The following is a 19365-nucleotide window of genomic DNA, read 5'->3' as shown; positions in this document are numbered from 1 at the left end:
AGGAGAGCGGGGGGGTGGGGGGAACCTTTTGTAGTGATAATCAAAGTGGGCCATTTCCGGTCAAGGGTAGGAGCCCAGGCAGAGACAGATGCATGCTGGAGGTGAATGACTGGCTGTGAAGATGGTGTCACCAGGAGGGCTTCAGCTTCCTTGATGACGAGATGCTGTTCCAGGAAGGAGGACTGCTAAACAGAGATGGGGTCCACCTATCGAGGAAAGGGAAGAGCATATTTGGATTCAGACTGGCTAACCTAGTGAGGAGGGCTTTAAACTAGGTTCAAAGGGAGCAGGTGACCAAAGCCCACAGGTAAGCCAAAAACATGGAGACCTGGGAGAAGGGTCAGAATTTGGGGGGAGCATGGGCTGTTATAGCAGGGATAAAGGAGACGCAAGACAGAACTGGGGGGTGGATATCATATCAGTATCTTAGATGTCTGTTTAGTAATGCGAGAAGTATGGGGAATAAGCAGGAAGTACTCGAAATGCTAGTAAATAAACACAACTCTGGAAGGACAGGCAGGCAAAAAAGGGAGGAGGTGTTGCCTTATATATTAAAAATTTATACACTTGGAATGAGGTTGAGATGGAAATAGGATACAGACTTGTTGAAAGTCTCTGGGTAAGGATAAAAGGGGTAAAAAACAAGGGTGATGTCATAATAGGGGTCTACTACAGACCACCTAACCAGGAAGAAGAGGTGAATAAGGCTTTTTTTAAACAACTAACAAAATCATCCAAAGCATATGACTTGGTGGTGATGTGGAACTTCAACTACTCAGACATCTGTTAGGAAAATAACACAGCAGGGCACAGATTATCTAAAAAGTTATTGGAATGTATTGGAGACAATTTTTTATTTCAGCAAGTGGAGAATGCTACTATGGGAGAGGGAGGAACTGGTTTAAAATTTGAACGTGGAAGGCAGCTTGGGTGAAAGTGATCATGAAATGATGGAGTTCATGATTCTAAAGAATGGTAGGAGGGAGAACAGCAAAATAAAGACAATGGATTTCAAGAAGGCAGACTTTAGCAGAGTCAGGGAATTGGTAGGTAAGATCCCCTGGGAAGCAAGTCTAAGGGGAAAAACAATTGAAGACAGTTGGCAGTTTTTCAAAGAGACATTATTAAGGGCACAAGAGCAAACTATCCCCTCCATAGGAAGTATGGCAAGAGACCATCCTGGCTTAACCAGGAGATCTTCAATGATCTAAAAATAAAAAAGGAGTTCTACAAAAAGTGGAAACAAGGTCAAATTACAAAGGATGAATATAAATAAATAACACAAGTATGTAGGGACAAAATTAGAAAGGCCAAGGCACAAAACGAGATCAGACTAGCTAGAGACATAAAGGGTAACAAGAAAACATTTTACAAATACATTAGAAGCAAGAGGAAGACCAAGGACAGGGTAGGACAGTTACTCAATGAGGGGAAAAAAAATAAAAACAGAAAATGCGGAAATGGCAGAGGTGCTTAATGACTTCTTTGTTTCAGTTTTCACCAAGGAAAGTTATTGGACATCTAACATAGTGAATGCCAGTGAAAATAAGGTTGGATCAGAGGCTAAAATAGGAAAAGAACAAGTTAAAAATTACTTAGACAAATTAGATGTCTTTAAGTCACCAGGGTCTGATGAAATGCATCCTAGAATACTCAAGGAGCCGACTCAGGAGATATCTGAGCCATTAGCGATTATCTTTGAAAAGTCATGGAAGACAGGAGAGATTCGAGAAGACTCGAAAAGGGCAAATATAGTGCCCATCTATAAAAAGGGAAACAAGGACAACCCAGGGAATTACAGACCAGTCAACTTAATTCTGTACCCTGAAAGATAATGGAGCAAATAATTAAAAGATCAATTTGCAAACTTCTAGAGGGTGATAAGTTACAGCATGGATTTGTCAAGAACAAATCATGTCAACCCAATCTAATAGCTTTCTTTGACAGGGTAACAAGCCTTGTGGATAGAGAGGAAGTGGTAGATGTGGTAATTTTGACTTTACTAAAGCTTTTGATACTATCTCGCAAGACCTTCTCATAAACTAGGGAAATGCAACCTAGATGGAGCTACTGTAAGGTGGGTGCAAAACTGGTTGGAAAACCTTTCCCAGAGAGTAGTTATCAGTGGTTCAAAGTCATGCTGGAAGGACATAACAAGTGGGGTCCCGTGGGGATCAGTTCTGGGTCCGGTTCTAGTCAATATTTTCATCAATTATTTAGATAATGGCATAGAGAGTACACTTAATAAAGTTTGCGGATGATACCAAGCTGGGAGGGGTTGCAAGTGCTTTGGAGGATAGGATTAAAATTCAGAATGATCTGGACAAACTGGAGAAATGGTCTGAAGTAAATAGAATGAAATTCAATAAGGGCAAATGTGAAGTACTCCATTTAGGAAGGAACAATCAGTTGCACACATACAAAATGGGAAATGACTGCCCTAGGAAGGAGTACTACAGAAAGAGATCTGGGGGTCATAGTGGACCACAAGCTACATATGCGTCAACAGTGTAATACTGTTGCAAAAAAAGTGAACATCATTCTGGGATGTATTAGCAGGATTGTTGTAACCAAGACACAAGAAATAATTCTTCTGCTCTACTCTGCGCTGATTAGGCCTCAGCTGGAGTACTGTGTCCAGTTTGGGCGCCACATTTCAGGAACGATGTGGACAAATTGGAGAAAGTTTTGAAAAGAGCAACAAAAATGATTAAAGGTCTAGAAAACATTGCCTATGAGGGAAGATTGAAAAAAATTGGGTTTATTTAGTCTGGAAAAGAGAAGACTGTGAGGGGACATGATAACAGTTTTCAAGTATGTAAATGTTACAAGGAGGAGGGAGAAGAATTGTTTTTCTTAACCACTGAGGATAGGACAAGAAGAAATGGGCTTAAATTGCAGCAAGGGAGGTTTAGGTTGGACATTAGGAAAAACTTCCTGTCAGGGTGGTTAAGCACTGGAATAAATTGCCTAGTGAGGCTGTGGAAACTCCATCATTGGAGATTTTTAAGAGCAGGTTAGACAAATACCTGTCAGGAATGGTCTAGATAATACTTTGTCCTGCCCTGAGTGCAGGGGACTGGAGAAGATGACCTCTCGAGGTCCTTTCCAGTCCTATGATTCTATCCCAGAGCCATTCCATTGCTTGATAATTTGCCCTCTTGATAGCAGGAATAAATGCACCCCTTGTCGGTAGCAATTTTTCTCCATTTGTCTGCCTCTTGAAAAACATCCACCAACTTAGCTCTGAAAGTATCATAATGTTGGTTTTCAAATGGTAAACTCAGCATATGAGTTTCTGACCTCGGCAGTGTCAGTCTCAGGCATTCTGAGTGCTGCTCTGAGCACCTTCAGAGTGAGGAGAGAGTTTTTGGAGGCTAAATCAAATGCCTTCCAGTATGGTAATCTGGTCTTTCCAGCAAGCTTTTCAAGGATGTGACACTTCTGGAAGAGCATGGAAACCTGGCAATGCGATGGCTTTTAATGGTCCAAGAGATAGGAATGCATCTGTGAGGGACATACAGGGATTCTGTTTCCCCAGCAGCAGGCCCAAAAACAGAATCTTGAGGAAGTCTCTTGGGTAGCATCTCACAGAGAGCACTAGAACAGCTGTGTCTTGTGCAAAAATCCAGAGTACAGTAGTACCTCTCTCTCTGGAATTCATGCCATGCAAGATAATTTTAGTGTCAGATTCCTCATGGGAACTACGAAGAAACTCCAGTGAACAGTGCAAGACAGCAGCTTCATTATGCTATGCGGCAACAAAATTCTTTGAGCAATTCTTTGCATGCTGGAGCATTTTTCATGCAAGATATGCAGTTAACTCATCCAGTGTGAGAGTATGGAACAGTAGCTTCTTGACTGTGACTTTGGAGATGTTTGTGGAGTCAATAATTTTGTACTAAATGTGCCACACCATGGAGTCTTTTCTTTCTGGTAATATTTTTAATTGATTTCTTTGCATATGTGTCAAACACGAGGTGGACTTTGTCATAGTATTTTCTCTGTAGCCTCATTATGAAGTGTTCAGCCAAACCTTGATAGGCGTTAATGGTTTCTGGTTCGTTGCAAGCTTGTACCTCAGCCATACCATCTATGATTGCTATGCTGAAAGGATTCTTCTGGCATAAGGTACTGGTCATGTTGTCATGCTGCTTAGGAAGACCATGCAAGATGTACATTGGTTTGCTTTTGAGCTGACGCATATACATTGTTCTGTCAACACTCTACCATCGATTGTGGTCCCATGGAAAACTTGTACTTTCCTAAAGTCTGACAAAGATCAACATCATGCTGAGATCTGGACATGACCAGGAGAGGAGCAAACAATGACTTGTTTGTGGTTAACTCTGTAATAGTCCCTGCCACTTTCACTCCAACTTTCTTCTTTGCATTCGAGCTCAGCTTTAGTCTGTTCTTGATTGGAGCCCATAGATTGTTGGAGCCTTGGATAATTCTTTGGTTTTTGAAGGCTTCATAAAACTCATAACCCAAAGTATCCATTCGGCTGATACCTTTAGCTATCTCATCACTAAAGACTTCTTTTGTCATGATATTAATGAGGTCTGATCCATCATACACAAATGGGTTGCCAGTGTGAATAAGCTCATCCTGTAGTTTTAAAATTCTCCCTTCTTAGCATTTCAACTGCACATAATGAATCTTGATGGTGCTTGGTTACTGCTGGGAAGTCATCCCAGCCATGCTTAATGTTTTGTTCCAAATTTGTCATTCTGGAGTTGTCAGGAAAAAATGGAAAAGGACATTGGGGTGCTGTGTTATGCCCATCAACCCCCCCAGTGACTTTCATTGCTCTGTTTTCATGTGTTAGGGCTTTGTCTGAACTAAGTGCAGAGAAGGGAACAGGTGACCTTTTATCAGCCCAATTTCCTTTTCAAAATTCTTCCCATATGTCTGTTCCTGTCTTTTTTATACTTCTTATTTCAGCGAGGTACAAGGCAATCATCCCACAATAGTTGGTTAAATCTAAAGCAAAAAAAAAAAGTCAAGTCTTCCACTGCTGCAAGATGCAAATTCGAAATAGCAGTCCTGACAGATCAAATAAAGAACAGCAAAGACTCAACCATCTTCATGTATCACTGCACCAAAAGTTTGTTTTGTTGCTGATTCAACCTCATTGAATTACTTATACCGTTCTGTGATATTGCAGCTCACCATCATGCACAATAGGTCATTGAGAGTGTAATGTACACTGGATGTGTGGAATTAGTCTTGCAAGTCATGTACCTTTTGAGAAATGACTTCAAACACATCTGTGTGCTTTTCAAAGAAGACCTGTCGGAAGCATTTTTGAAGGGCAACAAGTATTCAGGTGTGTGCTCCTTTTACATGTCGTAACCTTTTCCTTGCAAGAATTTGGTTCCCAGTACTGTGTCTGTACAAAATCCCCCAGATCTGCATACAATTTGTGGATGGATTCCAGTATTTTCTGGCTGGATGCGGACATCGTAGCCAGTGCCTCATAACAATTCTTTTGGCATAATAAACAAAGCTGATAATCAATACCATTTAACCGTTCCTTTTTCTCAATGATGGCAAATCAATTTGAAGCCTCCTTCCATTTATAGTAATCTGCAACATTGAAAAAAATAATCAGGTATCATGTTCTGGGCATTAACTTACATTAGTCTGACATTACTGCCAGTTGAGGGCTACAATTTAACTTTATGAAGGCTGCATGTTTGACATCCCTGTGTTAAGGTAAAAGTTGATTTTTAAATATTTTCTTGAATATATAGCCACAATAGTCCTAGTTTTGTCATGTTTGTTACCATTGTGTTCCTAGGGAAAGGGCTTTTGAATGATACCTAACTCGACCCATTTCTGATTACATTGTATTATCAAGATTCCCATGAGCTGGAGGACTTGGAGCTGGGAGTCGGGGGGCACTGACTTCACCCTGCCATTTTGCAGAGTGTGACACCAATGACATGATTCTGTAGATTTTTATGAATCAAACGATACCTCCCTTACATTTCAGTCACTACCTTTCTACAGAATTAGATTTTTCTACATGATGCCTTCAGGCTTTTTTCTCTCTTGTTAGAAGCAGAAGTACATTAATTGAGTTTTGGTTTGAGAGCTGTTAGTTTATAGCTTACATGCAGTAGACATGTGTGGTATGATTTGTCTGATTGACATCAGCTTTCACATTCAGTTGGGGAAGTAGCTACTGGTTCTAACAGGGATTTTCTAATGGGTGCCTTCCGGGGTGGGGGGACTTGCTTAGATTAAAAGTTCAATGTGAATGGATGAAAACATGCCACTTTTAGACAGAGTAATTTAAAAAGTCTAATATATATTTATAGATTATAGTAATTCAGTTTAACGGTGTTATTTGTTTGCGCTTTCGATCAGAATTCATTTGCCTTCTGATAATATTTGTTTGAACTGTCAGTTCCCCTTGCCATTACAAGTTACCTTAATTTTCTGTTTTTCTAATTTAGATTTTAAGCTTTTTGAACAGCCTTTTTCTCTAATCTCTCTAAATTGCCTCGCACATTTATGATGCTATGTAAGTGATCATAATAATGTTTGGGGGCAGAGGGAAAGAAGCCAGATGGGAGGGAGTGGCTGAGCAGGGGGGAAGAGGGAGAGGTGATGCAAGACAAAAAAGAGGTCAGATTAGGAGGGAATAGAGAAATGTAGAGTCAGTGTCTGAGTCAAAACCGTGGGGTAGGGAGGAGACAGTTTCCTTTCAGATGGTTTTGGTTTTCTCCTTAGGTCAATTTGGGGATATCCCATTTCTCCACTGAAGAGCAGCAGCAGAGAGAAGGTCTGGAGCCAGAGACAATATTGGAGAAGGGTTGGTGGGAGTTGTAAGCATAGGAGTCTCAGACCCTCAGAGAGTCAAGGTTTTAAACTGGATTGAAATGTGTTGACAACAAACAAACAAAAACTATTACAATTCATTCTGTACATCACCAATACAATCCAAACATCAGGGCTGCTGTTTGTTCATCCAGCTGAGATACCACTTACAAGAATAAAATAGTTGGAACCACAGTTTATAAGAGTTAACTCCTATCAAATCTTATTTTCATAGCTCAGCACTAGCATATTTGTGGGAATAAAGTGGATCAGAGTTTTGACTCATCTCTTAGGGAAACTGAGCCTGAAACTCCCTTGGCCATGTGAGGGAGGAGGGGAAAGCTAACCCATTAAAATTTTGGCAAACTGTCTTGCAGTCAACTGATGTGTTGTATTCCAACTTTATGTGGTGCTGCTGGTCTGAACAGATATGCACCAAAAACTACAATACCTAAGGCATTTCATTTGCAGCCTAAATCAGATATGAATCTAAGTAGATCAAGAGGAACAGATGCTGAATGAGAAAAGATAGCATTTCTCCTCTTCTCCTCCTGCCAAGGCTAAGTATTTCTTTGGCAACTGTAAAGTATTGCTCATAGAGGATTATAACATTTCCCATGAATAAACATACTTAGACTTCTGTACATCTGCATTACAGAAGGCAAGTGGGAGTTTGTGTAGGCTAACAGGAAATCTGTGTTTAGGTGGCTTAGAATAACTTGGAAAATATCCCCCCAGCAATTCAGAAATGACATTTTAGTGCTTAGTTTTCATGTAAAGATATTTGTTGTATTTAATACTTTCATTTAAAAAAAAAACCTATCTGTTGTGTTTTAACAAGTGTTGCATTGTTGTTAAGCCCCATCTAACACAGTGGGCATGATCCTGATTTCACATACACTGGAGTCAATCAAAGTCTCTCCACTGATCAGAATCAGGCCCAATACATTTAGAGTTAATCAGTCTAATTAAATGGTAGCTGCTTATTAACGTACATGACAGTGATTGTATGTTACAGGCCAGATTTTCAAAAATGCTCAGCACCCAGCAGTTCCATTGAGCACGATGCAAAAAGCAAAACTGAAAAAAGAGAGAGAGCTCAGGCACAGAGAGGTTAAGGCCAAGATTTAAAAACACGGGAGTCTGACCTAACCTTCCTACCTCTATATTTAGACACCTAAATAGGCAGGCAGGCAGATTTCTGAATGCTGATCACCAAGTAGCCGCCACTGAAATCAGTTGTGGCTGAGACGGTCTACCATAGAGATGAGCTGAAAAACAAGTGAACAGCGTAACAGGACACCATTAACTCAAAAATCACCCTGGTGTCTGAAAAGGGTGGTTTAACTTACTGCTGATACATGCAACCACTCAGGTTACTGGAAATAAAAGACATTAGATAACCAAACTTTCTTTTTTTCATTTATTTTGTACATGTGACAGCACTTTGTGTACTAGCAGTTTAACAGTTAACTGTCTAACTAGTCAGTTTCCTCTGTTAACTGTGTGGTTCTGTTGATGAGCAAAAAGAGAGAGTATTTTTGAAAGGAAAATATGATTGTAAAGCCACATAAACTGGCAGGGGGACTTCAGCAAGTATAATACCTGAAACTACTTTTCACTCATTTCTTTCTTTTTTCAAATTGACTAGATTTCAAATTGACTGTGTCCACATTTCCTGCTACAAATGGAGGTGCACAAGTTATAGGAAATTTAATTTTGTTTGAAATTTCCCAGTAAAACCAAATCCTCTTTTAAAAATTTCATTTAATTTTGAGGAATCAATACTCAATATAAAACAGTCAGAACGGGATCTTTTGAGAGTTGAATTCCATTTACAGTATGTGCTATTTATGGGTAAATAGTATTCTAGTCAGGTTCTTGTAGCCGACTCCTAACACTGTTGTATCAGAGTGTAAGCGGGGGAATAATCCCGCTATTGTGGGGAACTTTTCTGGCTTCTGTACTACCCCGGTGAAGTGGGCTCGCAAAAGGATCTGAGTCCTCGCTCCCACTTCCTTTACCCAGTGGCCTCCCTGCCCTTGAGGACTCCCCTTCCACTCTCCTGTCTGGCAGAGTCCTCGTAACCCCAACAAGGCTGGGCCCAGGATTCCTGGGGGGCATGACCCCCAACCCTGCTTGGTCACCGAGGACAGGAGCTAGGGTGTTCCCACTCCGGGGTACTCTCTCTACACTGGGCACTTCTCTGACCCACTGACCATTACATACAATTTAAAGCAAATGCAAGTTATTTAATCAACAATTAATTTTAAAAAGAATAAGGAAAAATGGGAAAGGTTAAAGGAAACACATCAACCCGCTCTGTGGCAGGGAACATCACAAACAGTGTCTCTGGAATGTCAGGGCAGTTCACAGTCTGTTCCTTGTAAGTCCCAGGACTCCTTCTCAGGCCCTGGCTGTGCTGCGAGGGATGCTGTGGGTTGGACACTTGCTCTGGTGGTGGTCACACGCTCTCAGGCTGTAAGTGGTAGGACCCTTCCTCCCAGTGTCACCCCCGACCTGTCGGGGTTACGATCCAAGCCTGCCTGCAGAGCCTCTTGGCTAAGGCGTCTCCTTGTGCTGGGCCCGTTGCCCAGGGTCCCCCTCGCTCTCTCCAGCTGCTCACCGCACCCAGCTCCGGACTGTTCCAGCCCCAGCTCCACCACTCTGTCTCTGTACTGCTGCTGCTCTGCCTCTAGCTCCCTGGGTTGCTTCTTTGGCCTCTCTGCCTCTGGTTGCTACAGCTCTGCGCCCAGGACAGGTCTGCTCTGCAGGCTGCTTCTGTAACTCTGCTCCCAGCACTGACCTGCTTCCTGGGCTGCTTTTCAGGCCCCTCTGGCTCTGGTTGCTGCAGCTCTGCTCCCAGGGCAAGTCTGCTCTCTCTGGGCTGTGCCTCTAGCTTTGGGGCTGCAGCTCTGCTCCCAGGACAGGGTCTGCTCTCTCTGGGCTGCTTTTCTGGTCCCTCTGGATCTGGCACAGCTCTACTCTGCAGCTCAGCTCGGCCTCACTCTGTCTGACCCAGCCAATTCCAGCTCACACAGAGGACGGGACCTCCCTGGCCTCCTGACTCCCTGATTAGCCTGCCCGCCCTGTCATTCAGGCTGACCTGGAGCATTGGCCTCTCCCAATTGTTCCTGGGGGCTGTCAGTCTCAGGGTCCTGATTCCCCATCGACCCTTCCCCCTTTTTAGTACTGGGAGCTAGCAACTAAAATACCCTCACTGAATGTTAGTAAGGGGGCAACAGTCCCCTTACAAGAGCACATTTCAGGGAAATGACTTACATCAACCAATTACATTTTACTCTCCTTCCTGGCCCCACACCCTGGGGAGTAAATTAAGTAGTTAAGTTTGTTTTGCTTTATGTAAATTGCGGTAGATTCAGAGTTCCTGGGAAAGCAAGGTCAAAGAGGTGAGGTTTGAATTTTGACTGCAAAATGGCCAGGTCTGTGGTCATTCTTAATCTGTGGGAGTGAATTTCATAGTCTTGGGCAGGCTGCTGAGAAAATCCTGTCTCCTGTGCACATGCTTCAGGCAGGCGCAGTACCAAGGCTCCTGAGGAGCAGAGCTGTGGAGGGTGTTTGAGGTCTCAAAGGCGAGGCAGTTCTTCAGTATCCTGGGTCCAGCTCACTCAACCTTTTGGAAATAAGGAGTAGGCCTGAAACTTGACTCTGTGTTTGAAACTTGAAATCAGTGTTGTAGTGAGGGCTCACCTTTTTGCTTTTATTGCCTACTTGCTTTGGGGTGCAGAATCTGTCTAGGGGAGGCAGAAATTTATCCCAGAATAGCTACAGTTCACAGATATGTCTTAATATATCTATTGTGCCATTGACTGAGCCATTAAAAAAGACACCCAAGGAGAGCCACACATATGCTTAATCACCGTCAGCAATTAAACAGTAGGGTGGAACGCAGTAAACTCCAGGCCCTTAACAAATGAATAACTGATAACCGAGAGGTCCAAACTGCCGTTCATTACTACTCTTTCCCAGTTGTATGCCAGCTCACCGTCCACCAGTTTCTCTTTCTGAGTGGCATTCCCATCCTTCAGTGAGGGGAGAGCTAGCAACAGGAAGTCAGAGTGGGATTCCTATTACCTCTCTAAACTAATCAGGGATGAGGGGAGGATTGGCTCATTCATAGCAATGCTGCTGCTGCTATGTGGAGGAATGGCTGCACATTTAATAGGGAGCCTATAGGGCATGTGGCATTCAGGAATGATGTCCACTTGGTAGTCAGTGGGGCTGAATTGTTTGTTCCAGCACTTCATGCAGGAGGTGCTACTTTTTCAAGGCTTGTGTTTTCAAGGCAAGATATAGTATGTTGCAATAATCAACTTTGGGGGTAACAAAGTCATTTATGACAGAGTGGATTATTGTCAGAAAGAAAAGCACAGAGTCTCTTAGCTAGATGTACATAATGAATGTATTTTATGCCCTTCATATTATCGGAGAATCCAGTGTCAGTGAGGAATCTAGAGGAGCCCTTTAAGTGTGGACTAGCTTGACAGTTTGGAGACAGCTATCCTTGACTGAAGGAAGTACCGTGGTGGCAGCAAAGTGTTTTCCCCAACCACATTCTTCTCACTTGGGTTTATCTTCAGCCAGCTCCTCCTCATCAATGTGCTGCTGGTGGTTGTGACTGCATATGATGTGAAGGATAAATGAAATTGAGATTTTAGTGACATTTCACTTGTCCATTTTACTGCCTCCTAACCAGAGTGTAGTAAGAGGCCAATGAGCCAAAGAAGAATGGAAGCATGAAATCAAGTTGTGGTAGGATTGGGAGTAGCACAAGGGTTTGAATTAAACAGCGTGAAGCAGAGGAAATCTGGAGGAGAGAGACCTTGGAGCAAATATTATTGGCGAGCATGGGCCTCAGCTCAAGGAAGTGGGGGAGGGAGGTATCCTGAAGAGAGTGGGGGGATATAGAGCACAAAAAATGATCAGAAGAGGGAGGAAACCTGCTACAAAACCCGAGGGGGCAATGTTTAGGGATCTGGTTCTAGAAAACATAAGCTGCCTGCATGGGTTTTTAAATTCACATCTTGTGGAATGAAATAATAGACAGTGTTTTAAATAAGAAATCTAAAAGGCATTCTCCAAAGATTTCTTTATGTGCATGAACTGCCTATTTTGACCATATGCACCTCACATGCATCAAATTTTTAAAAATATTCATTTAATGTAAAAAATAGGTTTTCTTTAGAAATATAAACTGTTATACTTTGGCATCATTTGTCAAATTGAGACTTTCATTGGTCACATCAAGAGGGTGCTAGAATCACTCAGTTTTGGTCCAAGCATGCTGCTGGTTAATTTATTAATAAATGTTAATCCTTGGCACAGAACATGGATTCAATTACCTTTCTTTTTTAATTTGTCTTGCTGTATTTTTGTCTTCCTCTTCCATATCAGTGTTATAATCAGGCTTGGCAGAATTGAATTTTTTTAATATAATTTTGTGGATGTTTATATCACTATTTATTTTTAAGCATTTTTAATTTTTATATAATTGCATTTTTACAGTTGTACAAAATTATGGGTTTTAAGCATCTTATTTTTATTTTTGTCTATTTAAATTTTCACAGTTGTGGGAACTTATGAGGGTGGTCAGACAATTATGCAATGACAGTAGATGTTGAGATTCAAAAAGTTAAACTTTATAACCATTATAACACAAATTGTCCACACCACATGTCAAAATGTATAAAGTAAATACCCTTAAAGCAGACTCTAGTAAGATCTCAAGCAGCATTTTTCTTACTTTTCTCATCTGTAAATTTAAATGATCAATGAGAATATTTTTGTCAGTTTGTGTGTATATGGTGAAATCAATGTTTACATACATGTACCAATAAAAATTTAATCCTCCCAAGCCTAGTTATAATTTATAAATATACCAGCATCGTCTTAACACTACAATTGTTTTACTAGGTCTTGCAAATACAGTTTCTTCCTTTCAGCAGCTCCAGATTCTCTGCTCTAGAGATTTCTCCTCAATTTATAAACCACAGATGTCTTCAGTATCTCTGGGGTAAGGGAAACTATTAAAGGCGGTTTGCAAGTTAGTACAGAAATAACACTTTTCTGGCTGCAGGGGTTTTAATTTCTCAAAACAGAATACCTACAATAATCAAGATGTAATAGCTGAAACCAAAGCGGCCTCATTTGGTAAGGTCACAATTAAAAACCAAACCAAAGAACCCCTTCTCCCCCAGTGCTATTCTGATTTCAAATGTAGCTCTCCTCCCACACCCCTCAATTTATAAATCTCATCTGAATGAAAACAGTTTGTCATATTCAATAACTGAAAAGTAACCTTCAGAGGATATCACTCATTTTACTCCAAAAGTTACTTATGTTTCATACAAATTTGGTGTCCCCTCATTTTTATTGTTGAGAATTATTTGCTTGAGAAACAAAGAATAAGTAAATTGAGGTTATAGAAAGGGTTATTTACTGTAGAGCAGGGGTGGGCAAACTTTTTGGCCCGAGGACCACATCAGGGTTGCGAAACTGTATGGAGGGCTGGGTAGGGAAGGCTGTGCCTCCCCAAAGAGCCTGGTCCCCGGCCCCTATCTGGCCCCTCCCACTTCCTGCCCCCTGACTGACCCCCTCAGAACCCCCAACCCATCCAACCCCCCCTGCTCCTTGTCCCCTGACCTTCCCCTCCCGGGACCCCCCCTAACTGCACCCCAGGACCCCACCCCCTATCCAACCCCCCCGCTCCCTGTCCCCTGACAGCCCCGACCCCTGTCCACACCCCCGCCCCTGACAGCCCCCCCCCCCCCCCCGGGACTCCCACACCTATCCAACCCCCCCCTGCTCCCCGACCCCTAACTGCCCCCCCGAACCTCCACCCCATCCAACCACCCCCTGCTCTCTGTACCCTGACTGCCCCCCAGGACCTCCTGCCCCTTATCCAACCCCCCCTCCCTGCCCCCGACCCCTTTACCATGCTGCTCAGAGCAGCAGGAGCTTGCAGCCCCGCTGGAGACAGCCACATTGCCTGCGTGGGGGAAGGGGGACAGCAGGTGCTAGCCTCCCTGGCTGGGAGCTCAGGGGCCGGGTAGGATGGTCCCGCGGGCCGTAGTTTGCCCACCTCTGCTCTAGAGGAATGAATCCTACGGGATTTTAAGTATCCTGTATGAATAATTTTTGTGTTCCTAATTTTTGGCTCTTCGTTACACATTGTATCTGCTTACATTTTGGACTTGGGAGGTTGAGAAGTACAAACTGAAATAATAAAAAATGACTAACCTCTGTGCAAAAAAAAAAGGTCAGCTAGTCAAATTATATATTGTGAATACTTTATTTGATTAATTTAGTTCTTTTTTGTGTTTGCAAGTTATCTGTAGTCAGGTTTTGATTTTTGCTAATTTGCTTACTAATAACTATTTTATTGAAAACCTCCTACTAAAACTTGTTCAAAAACATTCAAAGGCACAAATGGAAGTTAAGAGTTCAACTCCTGTGGCTTGTTATGGAGCTGGTTGAGTATTTATTATTCATCATTCAATCTTCATGCTATGTGATGATTCATTTAAGTCTCATGATATTTTCCTGCTCGGGTGATATAAAGGCTTGTCGACAGCAGTGCATTAATCCAGTCCAGCTCAGGTGTAAATTCTATTGTGCATCTGTCTGTCATGCACCAACTGGACCATGTGTACCAACTGGACCAAGTTCCCTAATGCACATTAATATAGTACCATTTCAAACAGTACTACACTAACACTCTCTAGGTAAATTTTAGCATGAGCCAGCATGGGTCTACATGGACCAGTTAGTGCATGACATACTGGTGTGCGTAATAATTTAATGGTGTGGACTAATGCACCATGTAGACAAGCCCTAAGATTTATAAAATGGAGGAGTTACTTTCTGAAATCTTGCATGATTTGCAAACAGGTCATGATTTTTGTAAATTTGTTTGCTATTTGTAATTGTTTAAATGTGCAAATAAAAAAAAAAGATTTTCAAAGTGGCCATGAGAGCATGTGTAATGCAAATACGCTCACGGCAAGAGCTAGTCAGAAAGCACTGGGGTCCCTGGTACTGGGGCAGTCTGCATGGTGGGGCTGCCCTTGTAGACCCTGAGAGCCTCAGCTGCTGCTGACTGAATTGGCATTCTTGTCCATTGAACTGTTGCCATTAGCAGTCGTGAAATTGACAATGTCAATTTCAGTCAGCAGCAGCTTGTCTGGGAGGCTTATTTCATTAAGGAAATACCAGCTGTTGGTTTTCCAAAACAATTTTTTTTCAGAAATTCCAGTTTTTGAGAAATTTTGAGAAATGTCAAAATTTCTTGTAAACTAGAAATCCCAAATTTTGGCCAGATCTACTCATGAATATTTATTCACATTCTATTTGTGATATATTTTTGTGTTCTCTGACCATTTTTTCCTCATAAAACTTTCTTAGGGCTTGTCTACATGAACATCCAGTTTGTGGCAAGCTAGGGTGTAAATCTATCCCTCACAGGCCTGCTGTGCACTAACTGTCCACATGGACCATGCTGACATGCACAAACAGTTTTGTATTGCACTTTGATCTACCCTACTTTGAAACCAGAATAAATCAAAATGCTCTAAGGCAGTGTTTCTCAAACTGGGGACCTTCAGGGTACTCCAGGGGGTCCACGGGCCCTGCTGATCAACTCCTCCTCCTTTGGAGGCTCAGCAGGGCTAAGGCAGGCTCCCTGTCTGCTCTGGATCCGCTCTGTGTCGCTCCCGGAAGCGGCCGGCACGTCCCTGCAGCCCTTATGTGGGGGACGGGGGGGGCAGGGGGTCTCCGCACACTGCCCCCACTCCAAGAGACAACTCCGCAGCTCCCATTGGCCGGAGGGTGGTGTCTGTGGGCAGGGGCAATGTGTGGAGACCCCCTGACCCCTCCGCCTAGGAGCCACTGCCAGAGAGATGTGTCGGTCCCTTTCGGAGCCGCCCGAGGTAAGCGCCACACCCCTCATCCCTTCCTGCACCCCAATCCCCTGCCCCAGCCCAGAGCCCACACCTAAACTCCCTCTCAGAACATGCACCTCACGCCCCCTCCCGCACCCAAACTCCCTCCCAGAGCTCGCACCCTGCACCCCCTCCTATACCCCAACCCTCTGCCCCAGCCTGGTGAAAGTGAGTGAGGGTGGGGGACACTGAGCGAGGGAGGGAGGAGGGATGGAGTGAGCAGGGGCCAGGAAGAGGTGGGGCCAGGATGGGGCCTTGAGGGAAAGGGTGGAGTGGGGGCAGGGCCTGGGACTGAGCGGGGAGGGCTTGGGGGTCCCTGAAAATTTTTAAATCAAAAGGGAGGTCCTCGGGTTGCTGAAGTTTGAGAACCGCTGCTCTAAAGAACTGTTAGTGCAGTTTGCTGTGAACTAAATTTTGGTGTAGACAAGGACTTACTTTCATTTTCATGCATTTAAAAAAAGGCTAGGAAATTACAGCACCACTTCTCAAGAATATTTATGAATATTTTGGCTATTTTCATCCACCTCTATTCATTGTCATGGACATGAATTTTAAGTGATGCAAATCCCTTTTAAGGTTTATGCATTGAAACCACGCCACGTTATGTCAGTATTTACCCTTAACCACTAGTCTTGTGCATTGAGTAAACTTAATTTGAACTCTTATAAACATTTCATTATTAGTGTACATAAAAGTAGAGGAACAATTCTGTAGAAAACCCATTTAGCTAACTGTCTTCGTTAGTACAAAGAAAAGGAGTACTTGTGGCACCTTAGAGACTAACAAATTTATTTGAGCATAGCTAATTTGTTAGTCTCTAAGGTGCCACAAGTACTCCTTTTCTTTTTGTGAATACAGACTAACACGGCTGCTACTCTGAAACCTTAGTTAGTACAGTAAGTCCTCGCTTAACATTGTAGTTATGTTTCTGAAAAATGCTACTTTAAGCAAAACGATGTTAAGCGAATCCAATTTCCCCAGAAGAATTAATGTAAATAGGGGGGTTAGGTTCCAGGGAAATTTTTTTCGCCAGACAAAAGACTATATTTCCATATGTATACACACACACACATACATAGTATAAGTTTTAAACAAACAATTTAATACTGTACACAGCAATGATGATTGTGAAGCTTAGTTGAGGTGGTGGAGTCAGAGGGTGGAAGGGGGTGGGATATTTCCCAGGGAATACCTTACTGCTAAATGATGAACTAGCACTCGGCTGAGCCCTCAAGGGTTAACACATTGTTGTTAATGTAGCCTGACACTCTAAAAGGCAGGAGGAATGGAGGGAGGGGAGACAGAGACGCGTACCCTGTGTGTGAGAGAGAGACTCGCATTGCCCCTTTAAGTATGCTGATGCCACTCTAAGTACATTGCCTTTTTAAGTAGATCAGCAAGTTGAGACTGCAGCTGCTGCCAGCAAGCTGCCTCTGTCCTGAGCCCTATCATGTCCATCCTTCCCTTCCCTCCCCCTGCTCTGTGGAGATAAGGTCGGGGGGGCAGGAGCAGGGGATGGGGACACCCTGACATTAGCATCCCTCTTTCCCCCCCTCTGCACAGCAAGCAGGAGGCTCCTAGGAGCAGCTCCAAGGCAGAGGGCAGGAGCAGCACATGACATTGCGGGGAGGGACAGCTGAACTGCCCAGCAATTGATAGCCTGCTGGGCAGCTGCCGCACAGGGAACTTAGGGGAGCAGGGAGCTGATGGGGGGCTGCCGGTCCACCCTGGTTCCAAGCCCCCACCAGCTAGCTCCAACAGGCTGCTCTTCGTGCCAGCAGTGGACAAAGCAGGCGGCTGCCAAACAATGTTATAAGGGAGTATTGCGCAACTTTAAACGAGCATGTTCCCTAATTGATCAGCAACGTTACAATGAAACAACGTTAACCAGGACAACTTTAAGTGAGGAGTTACTGTATTGTGGTAAATCATTTTAACCATTACAGATCACACTTTCAAAATGTGGCTTCCATTTGCATGTGCAACTTTGGAGCACTATCACTTGTGCATGCACATAGTAGAATTTATGTACATAAAACAGTGTTCATTAAGCTTTCCACTTTTTGTATGTAAATTGTAAATTGAACGTAAATAGGATTTGTGGGTGTATATTTATTTGTATGCAGCAGCGTTCAAAGAATTTTCACATAAATGTTTAACGTACATAGAAACCTCTTTCACCACATTACATGTTTGTGTCAGGAGACTGGGTCATAGGTGGTTATGTCTAGTGGTTGGCGCCCAAATGCCAGAGCCAGAGGTCAAGACAGGGCCAGAATCAGGGCCGAAGGTCAGAACTGGAGTCAGTGTCCGAATGTCAGAGCCAGGGGTCAGGACAGAGTCGGAGTCAGAGCTAGGAGTCCGAGCCAGATTACCAGGAATCAGGGAAGGCAGCAGCAGGGTGGGTTCTGAGGCAGGTGCAAGGCTGGGACAGGATAGGAACAAGGCCGGGTGCCTTGTGGGCTGGTGCTGTGGAGGAGCAGGGCTTGGCAAGAGATGAACACAGGGAGGTAGAGAGTTCCTGGGTATGTGCATTGAGCATCTAGCAAGCTGCTGCTGTTGCTGAGTTTAAGAACCAGCCTGCTAATTTCCTCAGCCAATCAGGCAGGGCGATCCATCAAACAGCCTCCCTGGCTCTTTAGGCCAGCTGCAGGGCCTTACTCCTGACAATTTGCCTCTGCATGCCCAACCAAATAACTTTGCTTGGTGTTGCAATTCTCAGACATAAAATCAAAGGAATTTTGCCTGCAGGATCAGACCTTTTTTTTGGAGCAGTTCAGTTCTAATTTGATTTTTATCTTTTCATACCAACAGCTGAGCCACGTGGCTGAAGCAGTGCCTGTGCAAAAGTTCCGAGAGGTATATGGTTAGAGAGGAGCAAAGAATGCATTTTTTGGTTGGGGGACCAAACTCCCAAATAAAAAAAAACCTGATTTTATTCCAACCAGAATCAATCTTTTTGAAATTTGTTGTCTAATAAAAAAAATTGGAAAAAAAAATGTTTAAAATTGACCAAAGTGATTGGATTACCTCACAACAACTTTTTTCAAGTTTTTCATTTCAATTTGACGGTTTTGGGGTATTTTTCACCTTTTTGTGTTTTTTCTTTTTTAATTGGCCAAATTTGAAGACGAAATACTGGTTTGAATTAAAATGTTTAGAAATGAAGAAGTCTGAGCAAAATGTTTTAAGGTGGTTGAAACTGGGAATGTTTTGACTTTTTCTGAAAAAAAATTATATGAAAAATATATATTTTTTTTACCAGAACTATTTGTTGAATTCACTTCAAATTCACAAATAGTTTTGGAGCCCCCCCAAAAGTGCATTTTTGGTTGAAATTTCTAGTTGCCAAAAATAATTGCTCAGCCATTCTGAACAGAGTGGGTTAGAACCAGCTGAACTAATCCTGAACATCATGGGTTAGAGTGGAATTAAACGTAAGTGTGGGACCCAGAACTGAAAGCATAGGGACATTTCTAGATGGGGCACAGTAAGGATCTCATAGCTTGCCTGACTGCACTTGCCATAAGGGTAGAGAAACATCAAAGTTTTTGGAATTATGTGAAAAATTCCT

General features: G+C 43.0%; 1 protein-coding gene across 3 annotated transcripts in view; it reads left to right on the top strand.

The window, feature by feature from the left end:
* LOC102938945 (putative lysosomal acid lipase/cholesteryl ester hydrolase) overlaps positions 1-19365 on the top strand; it is a 144104-nt gene that overhangs the window by 81962 nt on the left and 42777 nt on the right. The window lies entirely within an intron of this gene.

The sequence above is a fragment of the Chelonia mydas genome, chromosome 7, assembly GCF_015237465.2.
Source record: "Chelonia mydas isolate rCheMyd1 chromosome 7, rCheMyd1.pri.v2, whole genome shotgun sequence".
Taxonomy (NCBI): Eukaryota; Metazoa; Chordata; order Testudines; family Cheloniidae; genus Chelonia; species Chelonia mydas.
This window is presented reverse-complemented; position numbering and strand designations above follow the sequence as displayed.